Raw genomic sequence first — 3,541 nt, 5'->3', positions numbered from 1 at the left:
TTTAATAAGAACTAACTTTATTGAATCAATAATAAAACACAAGTGTCGTAACTGCATCATCTCTTGAGTCAGGCATCCCATTAATAACTAGTTCTCCATTGATTTAATTGCTTTATTATTTTGTTTTTTGTTAGATAACAAAAGAAAATCCCCCCTCTATTTACTACATTAGAGCACGAAAGAGTGAATCACATAATCCCTGTGCAGACGATCCCTTCTCCTGTATTACATTACATTGTAATCACGGAATAGGTGAAATATTTGATTGACCACGCGATAGGTCAGATAGAGGCAAGTTCGTATGAAATTAGCTCGCAAAAGCCTCTCTATTTCCTCTTTGATGTTTGGGAGGATATCTGGATTAAAACTCTTTGGAGGTTGTTTATGGGGCCTGAAATTAGGTTTTTTTGGTAATCGATGTTCGACAAGATTCTGAGCTATATTCAATCCATTTAACCTATATTCAATTTTGGATGGCCTAATACCGGCTCATCCACACACGGGAGTTGGCAAAGCAATGGCCCAACTCCGGGGGTATCACATCCTCCCCCACTTTAGAATGCAACGTTGCACCATAAGGATCATTAACTGCTAGGCTCGTCACTAGTCTGGTCAACGACTGTGAGCTGTCACAGGTCGGCTTTGATAACAACTATGACACCCTAAGCCATGCTAAGCCGGGTGTGTCAGGATTGTATACTGGCCTTACAAGTCAACATGAGTCCTTCCAGTGCGCTTCTATCCTCACTCACACGCACCCAAGGAGTAGGGCTCCCAAAAAGGAATGTGCTTGACATGAGTAGTCTATTCAATCCATTTAACTTATATTCAACTTCGGATGACCTAATACCGGCTCATCGACAAATGAGAGTTAGTCAACCAACGGCCCAACTCCGGGGGCATCACATCCTGGAACCCGCCTTATTCCCTAACTGAATCTCGTCCAGTGGATCATGCGCTTCAAACGTCGGAACACTCTGGCTAATCGAGCTAGGGTACTGTTCGTCGTATTCCGCGTCCTCAAGTCTTGGTAATATGAACTGATCATCCTCTATATCATATATTTCTGCCTTATCACCAGGCAAAGATGTTTGGACCATTAAAAAGAATCGATCCTATCGTAAATCTTCTCATTCTCGGGCCGTGATTCGGCCTTAGATCGAACTTCAAAGCCTCTTGTCTTCAAGTTGCACTCATCCCACAATTCAGCTCGTTGTAACATCATAGATAAAAGAAATACTTCTGAAGAGAAGAAAATTGCTTCCAACGCATGTATTTCTATCAATGATCAGATTCTTCTTCAATGACCTCGACGCGATCTGGTTTCCAAAACATTACGCACTGGTTCAAAGTTGACGGAACTGATTGAGAAGTATGAATCCAATTTAGTCCAAGGATCGCTGAGTAAGTAGGCATTCCTTCAATAACAAAGAAATCCATCTCATCTTTTCTAGATCCTACAACCGCTTATGTGACCATGGCGCCGGCGGCTTTGTGTGTGTTTCCGGTTAATTCGGTGGTGCGCATTCCAGTTGGTACCAAGCCGTTGTGATTCTTCCCAATCTTCTGCAATGTTGATAACATCATTATATTAACTGATGTCCCACCATCTACCAGTACCTTGCTGATCCAACGTCCATCAAGCATTACGGTGAGGTATAATGGTTTTAAATGGCGTGTTTCACTTTATGTCGGTTTCCGAAAAATTATGGACTCTGAATGAGAAGCTTCGTCTGCATTTTCTTCCATTATCCACCTAACAGGGCTGTCATTTTCCAACCAAATATCTCCTTCTAAAGATTGGGGTTGATAATGAGGAGCGGCAAATTCGCCAGGTAAAAATCCGATAGCATTTATCACAAAATTCATTTGCAATCAAAGTGCATGGTTAAAATCATTCAATTATCCACCTAACAGGGCTGTCTTTTCTTGTTCGCGCGAAGATCCTTCAGAAATTTTGCATACTTCGGCACTTGCTTGATCGCATCCAGTAAGGGTATGTTCAATTCCACCTTTCGAAACATCTTCATCATCTCCTTATTTTTGTCATCCTTCTTTGATTTCGCCAACCTACAAGGAAACGGTGCAACATTAGTTTTAGTATTAGTAGATGTATCGAAAGTTATCTTGTTCGATGTTTCAGTGGTGGCTTGCTCTATTTCTTTCTCAATGTCTTTCTCATTCTTGTCTTTTTAAACTCCAACTTTTATACTTCTAAATCTTTACCATTTTGTATAACAATCAAGCTCACATTCCTCGGGTTAACGTCGGGTTGTGAAGGCAATCTGCCTTTTTCTCTTGACTTCATCTCGCACATCTCATCGCTATTTGACTTACTTGTTCTTCCAAGTTCCTTATGCTATTCCGAGTTTCCTGTTGAAATTGCAACGTATTAGACGCCAGAGTTTTCATCGTATCCTCTAAGGAACTACTCAGAATCGTTTGAGCGGGTTGTGGAGGGTGGTTAGGTGCTGGAAATCCTCTCGAATGATCTCCAAAGTTAGCTTGTTGATTCCCATACTTTACGTTCGGTTGATCTTTCCATCCTATATTGTAGGTATTTGAGTAGTGGTTGTATGCTCTTAGGATGAATCCTGCAGCACTAACATCTACTTCTCGACTCAAGGTAGGACAAATATCCATAGGATGTTCCGAACTTGTGCAGATTCCGCAAGGCTTAACTTGTGCCTTTCCTACAACAAATTGTCGAACAAATGAAGTCAATTCAGTCAATTGTTGTTGAACAGAACTCAATTCGCTTGCTTCTTTAACTGCTATTGCTTCTCTTGGTCCGAACTATTGTGAGTTCATCGCCATATTGTTCAGTAAGTCCCACACCTCTCTAGGAGTTTTGTTCATCAAGGCCCCTCCACTTGCTGCGTCTATGATTCTCCTGTCGATGAAAGTCAATCCTTTATAGAAATATTGAATCAGTAATTGCTCGGGGATTTGATGATGGGGACATCGAATAAGTAAAGCATTAAAGCGGTCCCAATATTCAAATAAAGACTCACATGTATGTTGTGTCATTCCGCATATCTCTTTCCTCATGATCGTAACTCGTGAAGCGGGAAAGTACTTTTCGAGAAACTTTCTCTTCATGTCAGTCCATGTAGTGACGCTTCCGGCAAGTAGATTGAATAGTCAATCTTTTGCCGCGTCTTTCAGAGAGAAGAGAAAAGCGCAAAGCTTGATTTGATCTTTTGTTACTCCTTATGGCTTCATACTTGTGCAGACGACATCAAATTATTGAAGATGCTTATGTGGTTCTTCTCCTGAAAACCCATTAAAAGAAGGCAACAAGTGTATTAGTCCTGATTTTAATTCAAAAGCATTGTTACCGTCTACCGTCGAGTATGTGATGCAGAGATATGCTGGGTCAAGTTAGGGGCTGCCAGCTCCGTTACTGTCCTTTGATCCATCTCTTCTTCTAGCTCCAACTCGTTAGAACTCAAATCGATAGATAATTCTAAAGCTAAATCTTTTAGGTGACGCTCCCTAGTTTCTTTTCTTAATCGACGTGCAGTCTTCTCAATCTCGG

The 3,541-nt window shown here is 41.1% G+C and overlaps 1 non-coding gene across 1 annotated transcript; it reads left to right on the top strand.

Annotated features, from left to right (window-relative positions):
- Positions 1-2,947: 2,947 nt before the first annotated feature.
- LOC127260213 (small nucleolar RNA R71) lies at positions 2,948-3,054 on the top strand. Its single transcript, XR_007840654.1, has one exon. It is a non-coding gene; the product is annotated as a small nucleolar RNA R71 (small nucleolar RNA).
- Positions 3,055-3,541: the final 487 nt, after the last annotated feature.

This window comes from Andrographis paniculata, unplaced genomic scaffold (assembly GCF_009805555.1).
Source record: "Andrographis paniculata isolate CXL003 unplaced genomic scaffold, ASM980555v1 Contig60END, whole genome shotgun sequence".
Classification (NCBI taxonomy): domain Eukaryota; kingdom Viridiplantae; phylum Streptophyta; class Magnoliopsida; order Lamiales; family Acanthaceae; genus Andrographis; species Andrographis paniculata.
This window is presented reverse-complemented; position numbering and strand designations above follow the sequence as displayed.